The sequence below is a fragment of the Ptychodera flava genome, chromosome 17 (assembly GCF_041260155.1).
Source record: "Ptychodera flava strain L36383 chromosome 17, AS_Pfla_20210202, whole genome shotgun sequence".
Taxonomy (NCBI): Eukaryota; Metazoa; Hemichordata; class Enteropneusta; family Ptychoderidae; genus Ptychodera; species Ptychodera flava.
Window position 1 is genome coordinate 18890827 of NC_091944.1, and position 9435 is coordinate 18900261.

Genomic DNA, 9435 nt, shown 5'->3' on the forward strand with positions numbered 1-9435 from the left:
GAGGAATTACATTAGAAACTCCGAAATTTTGAGTCACACCCCAGCCAACCATGATGACTTTGAGTAACCCCCTCTCTAACAGAAATTTTGGCTTACCTGAGCCCATGTAACAATATGTACATATAAAAAGCTCACCTAATAACCAGTCTCCGACCATATAGTATTGTTAAATTTGGATGGGTAGCATGTCATTATGGTATGGTTAAATGTCCAAATGGTTGTTGAACTCAAGTCAATTAAAATATACATTCCTATGATAATATAAAGGATGGATTCACAACAGTTCAGTTTTGCCCTAGATCCTGTGCACTTATAGTGATATCTGTCGAGAACATTTCTCCATGACCAGCCTCTCCTTCCACCTCTGGTAACGACTGCAGAAAACTACTGTGTGACATCATCATCACCACTGTCGATCCTCATCTTTACTGTCGCTGGTGCCAACGATATCATTCTCATCGTCACTATCTTCTCTTTCATAATAAGTATTGCTAGTAGTAGCAGGTACTTGTAGTTTTTTGCCTTGCTTCATCTAGTTGATATTTATTTGTTCTGGTAAAGTATTTATTTTCCTTTTATTTAATATGTATCAGAGTAAAATATTTATTGTCAACTCATCATTATGCCATTGAGGACAGAGTAAGACAAAGAAAAAACATTTTGAGCACCCCCTTACAGCTTTCAAGTTTTGAATGACCCCCAGGTCGTAAATACTGACGGTTCCCTTACTTGCTGCCAAAGGCCATCGCGTTCACTGCATTCGACAGCCTACCCTACATTGCCGAACTATGTTAATTGCTTCGATTTCGCAATCACCTCGCCGCTACAGCATGAATCAGATGAAATTTATTACTTCAAGTTACTCAATTTTGATGGCTATTTGCCTGCAGAAGTGAGCAAAGTGTATATAGTGTCGTCTTGATTTTACATCGGTACCCGGAGTTCTGAGTGACCATGGAGTGACCAACTGCAGGGTGCGTATGCCGACTGCAGTTTGAATAATCCGTATATAACGCACAAGGTACCAGAATAGAATGTCAGCCTCCTCTGCCAAAGTTCTTTATCCTCTGAAACATAGTAGCAGTACGTATTTGAACAGAGAAGAACAAAATAAAACCATTCGCAGGCCTTTCAGCCGGCGACCATGGGCGATTACCCAGGCAGTGTGGCGTGCATGGCAAGGCCCCAGGAATGCTGTAGGCTCGATGATGTCATCAGTATCGGCGTTCTCGGTCACGTGCACAGCCTACAAGTTGTCAACAAACCCGCGCGGCAATCCAACTCGATCGGGCAATATTTAGCGTTTGTATGTCACTACAGGAGCACAGATTTGGCTTATTTCTTTACTGAACAACATTTCACGATGGATGTAAGAGAATAACTTGTAATTTCGAACATAAAAAAGGTCAAAAGTTACAAATACTGGGGCTTTAAGAAAACAAAGAGACTTTTGATTACAACTCCTTATAGGTTAAATCGTTTAAATGATCGTGATGTATCGTTATCTGTAAACATTCATGGATTTTCTGTACCATGTGTTTCATCTGCAAAGGTTTTAGGTGCAACTCTTGATGAAAGCTTATCTTGGAATGATCATGCATGTGTACATCGTTGAGCAAAAGAATTGGTCTTTTACGCAGGGTACGTTCTTTTATACCCATTGATTATCGTATCATTTTGTACTATGGTTTAATTCAAAGCACATTAGATTATTGTTGCGTAGTGTGGGGTAACACGACTGAGAAAAATTTAGAGAAACTTTTTACACTGCAGAAGAGAGCTTTGCGTGTACTTTTTGAATTGCCCTATGATTTTCCTTCTGTAGAATTGTTTTCTGTTTTCAATGTTATGTCAGTAAGACAAAGAATTTATTATTTCCTTGCAATTTTAACATTTAACTGTGTGACAGGTAATGCTCCGCAATATCTTTCAGATATGTTAATCTTTCGAAGTAGAATTCATCAATATTATACACGTTCTGTAGAAAAAATGGATTTTAATATTCCAAAAGCAAATATATGTATGGGTCAGAGAAGTTTTAAATATCGATCATCGCAAGTCTGGAATTCTTTACCCAGTGCATTAAGACATGCTCCAAATATAACAACGTTTAAGGTGAAAGTGAAACAATTTATAAAAGAAAATGTTCCTCTGTAATTAGTAATTAGTAATTAGTTTTGTTCTTTTTGAGATTTTTGCTCTTTATTTGAGCCCCGACGAAAATTACTCCTTGAGTAACTCGGTCGCTCAGTAAAAGTGTAAATAAAAAATAAAAATAAATAAATAAAGTAAACGGCGAAGGCCTATGTAACCTAGGTTACAGGGCGCAGGCCCCTGCACATTCCCTGTAACATAGGTTCCAGGAGCCTTCCCATGTACCTAACCGCAAGCGAGTTTGGGTGCACCCAACATTTTATGATACCACGTGGCGGGGTTGTGCGGCCTATGGCTTACTTTTACTTCAAATTAGGCCATTTTCGAGCCCCAGGTTTTCCCAATTTTTATGAATTTCTTAATATTTCACGTAAATGAATATCATTTGCAAGTGCAAACAATAAAAATCAATGTTGAGATTCAATCAGTGGCAGCAAGCAAACTGTTCGTGCAAAAATTATATTTCGCGGGCGGGCAGCTTGTCATCTACTTGGGAAATGTCATTTAATTGCTAATTGGAAAATGCCCAATCGTCGGACAGAGAATACGTTTCTGTGGTTTTCGGAAGTTTGCCTATGAGCGGTGAAACACGTGACAGAGAGCTGGCAGAGTGAACTATTGTAGATACAAGACGACAACGGGAGCCTTCAGTTTGAAGAGGAAAGTTGAGAGATATTCTGGCGGGAGTGTAAAGAGGGGAAGACGTACTGGCGGGAGTGGTAAATTTCAAATCGCAGTGGGAGGGGCAGATACTAACAGTTATCTGGTATTTTCGCCTCTAAGGCTACATTCACAAACACATCTGGAGGAGGAGGAGGGGGATGGAGATTCTTAAAAAATTCTCAGATTTTTTCAACAAATACCCTCTAACAAACTAACAATGTGTTGAAGTCCACCCTTCTGACTTGCTATAATTTTGAAGTCCCCTCCCCTAAAGGAAGGCAAAATGTGGCCGATATTATGAGGTTATCTCACGATATCAGCGCTTGGTTTGGACGTATTGCCACGAGTGAGGGTGCGTGCCGCATCACACGAGTCGAAGACGAGTGTGATGCGGCGCGCACCCTCACGAGTGGCAATACGTCCCAACCAAGTGCTGATATCGTGGGATAACCGATTTATCATATGCCCATGACCGTATATTTATGTAAAAGGTAATTAAAAATAAAGAAATTTTATTAGTTTTTGTCAGTCTTTCGGAGGGACTATGTTTGTATATTCTGCCGCTGGTCTGAGCGCATTGATACATGTTTGTTTACAACAGCTGATCAAGTCGTCGATCGCATCGTGTCGAGTGTATACAGTCTAAACAGGATTATTTCAGCGCAATTTAGCGCAGTTCAGAAAAGGAATGGAGCCAATTTACTAATTCTGGTCACCGTCCCGGTGTTCTGGTGGATAACTATTACACGGACAATATTGTAAGTTTGAATTCACTTTAATAACTCTTGCTGAAACATGGCTGACGTGAACAGGAACGACGAAGTAGCGCGAAATACAACAGATTGTAAACATCAACTTTTAATTTTCTACAACAACCTGTCCTGTAACTCTCTTTAGATCTGAAATAAAGGAACGTTAAATTCATATGTACTAGTAATATGTTTCGTTTTATATCGGTAAATTTTGATTGAAGTGAAAAAGCTGGATTTGATCGTTAAATCCAAGATGAACATCATAACATCAAAATCGGAAATAAACAACAATTGATGACGTATAACGTGCCGTATCAGACTGATGTTTTACGTTCCACGTCACGACGCGTCAGAGGAGACACGGATACGGTCATGGTATATGATAAAGTGTTTTGTCAAAAAATATCAAATCTTAATACACAGAATTCTATTGGGCAAACAATGAACATTTTTCCCATAAAAACAAGCTGTATCTGTACATTGATATGTGTGTGATAATTCATGTCAATGTACTTTTGTTGTAAGCGTGAAGTAAAAAAGTGTGAATGGGATGCCAAAATTTGGAGCGCGGAAATAGAAACCGTGTGTGACTTACCCGTTTTGGAGAATGATGCATGTATTACACCGAAGTCAATGGGACTAAAACATTTCTGGCGCAGTGCTTTGTGGAAGTGTCGATCATTTTATTTCACAACGCACTGATAACTGAGAGCAGAAGATTTTCGTTCTAGAAAAAACACCCATTAATTGCAGAAGTTCTGTCATTCCGCACCTGACAGACGGTTACCTTGATAGGGATTATGTCCTAAACTCTGATGATAGAGATGCTGCTAAATTATAATCGGGCGATAATTGTTTCAGAACCCTTGAAACATTTAATAAATACATCGTGCATGCGAAGTTAAACCACGAACCATGTCTCTACAGCAACAGCTATTCGTGGAGCATTAAAAAACTCTTGCTCGTGAGAACTGAAATTTAATAAACCCCGTAAACGTCTGGGGACAAGTATTGGTGTTTGACAAGCCGTATACTTTGTTGTGTTCCTCTCTAAAATCAAGCATTTTTGTGTGTATGGGGGCGGGGTAAAGGCCATAAAATACAAAAGCATTTAAAACTATATAAAAGGTTTATCCCCTAGTTCAAGCGAAAAATCAAACCAACCTTCCGTTCCATATTATTGGCAAGCAGGAAGTAAAAATGTTACCGAAATGCCAAAAATGGGAACGCTTACCCCTTGTAGAGACGTGTATGTAATATATTACACCGAAGTTTACTGAAACACTAATGACGCATTTACCTTTTAAAACCCATTGGTTTAATAGACAAAGACAGCATGTAGATGTGTCTGGAATTGCCTGATACAATTGTAAATTTATTACTTTTTGTTTAATATTTAACCTTCCCCAGGTGATACGTGACAACGCATTACTCACCGCAATATTGTTACTATTGTCGGACGAAATAACAAACAAAGACCCATAACTCATTGCAAATACTTCGGCATTTAATGCTAAATGAATCGTTACAATTGGTTTCCCTGATTGTAAAATTTTCTCCCCCTTCGGAATTTCTGCGAGAAAATTTGTAAGGTCAGTATCTTTAACAAAGGAAATCCGATCATGAAATTGTAATAATCTTCAGGACAGATGTTTGAGTTGTGAAAATTTTAAACTTATGACATGTTGTTCAAGAAAACATTTCAAAAAACGGAAACCCAAGTAGTTGCATATCATCAATACACACATGGCATAGCCGTTGCCTTTATTCTTAGTGCGAATTTGCTAGAGATTATCGAAATGTGAAGTAATCCTACTGCCTCCTTTAACTCAGTGTGTTTCGTTTGCTCTGCGCATGTTTGTATAGTTGAACGTGATTTGCTCTGGCAACACTTTCATCTATTTTGTTCATTGACAGACACGGGATATAAACTCAGCAAAGTTGAATGATTGCCGTACTCATATGTACTCGATATTTTAACTTCCGATGTGCCCCCCCCCCCCGAATTTTCTGTTCTGTTTTAGAGGTGAAGTCTGCAGTAAAATTCATTTGCACAAAATAAGGTCGGACACTGTACACAGTGCGCTGTGTTTTTGAAGTTAATGCTTTGTATTTCAACATACCTTATGGAGAAGAAGAAAGAAAAACATTTGTTTTGTCGAACAAACATGATCAAATTTTAGTACAAGTACTGTGACAGTTCCTTTACATGGATCTAAAACGAGTATTGCTAACTTTTTATATACCCACTCGGACAATAAGGAATAATAAGCACAAAGGGAAACCACAGAGGAACGTTTTATGACATTTATTCACATTTACACTTTACATTTATTTACATTTTCCGATTGAAGTTCACAGATAACAGTTGAACAACATCCACCATTTATGCGCTTGTAACACTTGCAAAACAATCTGACACAATTAGAGATCATAAACGTAAAAGATATTGCACAAATTTCGGTAAATACTTTATAAGCTACATAAAACTGGAAATATTACTCTTAACACGATTGGGCCTAATTTGGGATAATTGGATCTTCATATTTTTCAAATTTATAAAAAATGTGTAGATGCCTATAGCTGAATGTTGCAAAAGACAAATGTATAACTTAAAAAGAAAAGCAGATGAGCTTACATTTGCAGGTTAAATCCACATTACTTCACTATCCAATTGAATGTCCCAAATTAGTTCCAGTCGTGTTTCTTGTTTACTGATGATTCTTTTTGCGAAAAACTGTTTACAGTCATTTTACAGTCATTCGTTTTGCACCACTAGCACCAAATTGTCCACAAGTAGATCCTCTATAATTTCAAATTACTATATTATCAAGAAAAAAGTAACTATATATCACATGTGTGATTTCACTCATTTTTTATTTAATAGAGAAAGAGTAACTTTCATATGTTGTCAGACGGCTTCTACACGTATGATTGAGTGAATGTGTTTTGTGCACTCAGTACACTTACACAATAATGATCAGATTGTTCGGAAGATACGCGATGTTATATTGCTGGAGATATAGACTCTATAAATCTTCGTACATTTGGATGGAGGTGGTGAATTCAAGAACTTATTGCTGGGCTTGCGGTAGCCAGCAAACAGAACACTAGCCTAGAAAGTTTGAGCGGCTAAGCGCCAATGATAGGCGGGCTATGACGTAATGTCACATGTCTGGTGACGTAAAAAGAAGCAGCTCGAAGACGGCATGGGCCCGGACGCGACTTGTGTACAGTCGAATTTCAAACTTTCCGTTTCGACGTTGTGAACGTCAGAACTGACTCAAACATCACACCGTCTAGTATGGGTGACACTCAAGAACATTGAGAGAGTATTCATTTGTGGTAAGAGAGACAATTTCTGACAGAACGATCCATCGAGCCCCAACCACGTGTGGGCGAGTGAGTAGCTACAAGTGAAAGGATAGACCGGAAGCTTCGGCGCGAATGGAACTCACCGGCCGATATGGAACTTCTGTGTACTTTCAACGCTACGGCACGCTACCGGACCGGACGTCAGGAACAGTAACGATCAGTTTAGTAGATATACACGCTCGTAGGATAACAAGGACAGGGCCTGAAAAATTTAATTTTTATCCACTTGTCCCCGGACAAGTAGCCTCTATTTTTCTACTTGTCCGCAGCAGAAACTCACTTGCCCTGAAAATTTTCAAAAAAAAAAAAGATTTCTGCTCTTACCCAGATTGTGGGACCTCGAATGGTTTGTGACAAATTGGTGGTATCTACAGTTTATAATTGTAAAAAAGTACATTACTGTAATGAAAATTATTTAATATGCTTTCGTCGTTTATGGGAATTCTTTCCATTTACCGCATTAAGATGTGTTTAACAGAAATAAATACTAGTAAGATGTTTCATCACACTTATGACTACAAAAGTAGAAGTGATTGAAGACAATAGTCTAATGCAGACATTTAACATAGTTTTTTCACTAGTGCTGTAAAGTTCACTTCATTTTTATAATTGCCCAATTGATTGATACTTTTTCATTGAAATTGCAAAAAGAAAATAGGTTGAAAACGCTAAATATCTGAGAGGAACTCCTTTAAACTCTTCATAATAGCAATAGCAACTTGCCATACCACGGCTTTGACAAGCTAGGTGGCTTTTGTTAAGGTCCGCTACAATCAAGATAGGGGGTCTTGACCATATAAGGAATTCAGCATGGTGACCTACACAAGCCTGCTGCGTACGATCGAAGAGTGGCATGAGACTCCTTCTGGAGAAATTTCTGACTGCAAAATACTACTTTGAAAGACAGGGATATAGTGCTTCATCAAAATTTTGGAGTTACTGATATTTTAGGTAAAGTTTTGAGCTTCCATCACACCACATAGTGCCGTTTGATGTTCCGTGCAGTGTGGCTAGAAATTTCATTCTCCGTACACACTGTGTACTATAATATAGCTAGCAGGTTAGTTGGGTAGAGTAACCGTGGGTGTCAATAAAGTTTGCTTCACTGTTTCACTGTCCAAATTGTTTGGTGAAAAGTTAGTTGTTCTATTTAAAATGATCTAGGCTTCCGCTTTAAACATCATTGTCTGGTTATTATCTCGTCACATTTTACATGTAAAATGAGTGGAGAAGTACGTGGCCCTGCATTTGCCAAGGGTCCAGTGACTAGTGGACGCACATCGACTTGCTTACCATAAATCGCAAACTGTAACAGAGTAACTGATTTTTCTTTAGTTTTTCGGTTGAGACGAAAAAAATAAGCCCCGATTTGAGTGCGTCCGAGTGACCCATGTCTGGTACTTTTGGGGGACATTGTTTCTAATTTGCGTCAAAAGACGAAAGAACGCACTCTTGGCAAAACACTGAGTTGACTCTGAACTTTCTGCCCGCGGGCAAGTGAGGGCTAGTTTTGCGCTAGTCCGTATTAGAAATCAGTCTGTCCCGGGCATCGGGCAAGCGTAATTTTCAGGCCCTGCAGGATCCTGTTCTCGTCCCTCGAACCGTATAAACTTTGCCTACAAATCCGAACTTTCGGCGGAATCGAAATCGTGCTTTAATAATCTCACACACACGAGTGTAAGTCGATTTTGTATGAGTGATTCTTCGCCGCTTGGAGGGACGTTTATAGTTTGGATCGTGGTTGAAATTGATTCGAAAAGTGGGCGATTGTTATTTCCCTACAAGAAGGCTTAGAATAGTATGAGAGTTTGTACAAGTTGTCTGATACTGAAATACTGTTGTATTAGTTTGATAGAACTACAAGTAAGTTCAGATTGACGTTTAGCGTTTACTGAATTTTACCAAACTGTTGTATTGTTCAAATATCAGTTTTGAGCAAAGCCTCACTGCTGTAGGCTACTGTTATTTTCTGTACACTTGTAAAATTACTACAGTGTGTTCAAAGTTTGAGATAACTTTTATTTGCCATAGTGACCGGAAATACTGTAGAGTTGTCACTATTAGACTGCTGATTTGTTTTGAGTGCACACCTTACGAACAGAGAACTGGTGTATTTCTATGTGTTATGAGTAAAGCCAGTTTAAAGACAACAAGGCTTACTAGCACATAGCTATCGTATTTTCAGTGTTACTACAACAAATTGTGAGGTCATAGAAACAATTTCTTTGGTGTGTTACTGTCAGTCTTTGCTATAGTTGTTAGCGAGTTGTCAATCATTGTACAATACAGGGGTATCTGCGAATACCCGCTGTTGTTGTTGATTTATTCTTTAGTAATAAATATTGTTGTTGGCGGAACTGTTATGCCAGTTGATATAACTGATATAATTGTGAGATCGCTTTCTGTTGTACAATTAGAAGTAAATACCACCTATCTGAGCGAACTATCGCGACCAGGTTAAGAGATCTCAGTTGAACAAAAGTGAGGAACA